We start from the raw sequence: 326 nt of genomic DNA on the forward strand, positions 1-326 counted from the left end.
AAATTTCAGACATAATAATCTCAACAGCTTTAGATTCCCTATTGACTTCAAAAACATCCCTCCCCCTGCCAAACAAAATTTAAAACCTACCCTCCTTTGCCAAGTTAAGGTCCCCCCACCCATTTCTCTCTCTCTCTCTTATTTTCTCCATTTGAAAATATTCAATACTTACTTTTCTGTGTGATCATCTTCTCGCCATTAAAGCAGTACTCCTCAAGTTTTTTTATCAGATTTCACAGGATACACATGGGACTAAAAGATCTCCACCTTAAGCTTAAGGTAAGGCCAACGCTAACAACTTCTTTCTTTATTTTGGTCTATAGTTT

The sequence above is a fragment of the Theobroma umbraticum genome, unplaced genomic scaffold (genome assembly GCF_002168275.2).
Source record: "Theobroma umbraticum cultivar Fairchild unplaced genomic scaffold, ASM216827v3 scaffold_130.0, whole genome shotgun sequence".
NCBI lineage: Eukaryota > Viridiplantae > Streptophyta > Magnoliopsida > Malvales > Malvaceae > Theobroma > Theobroma umbraticum.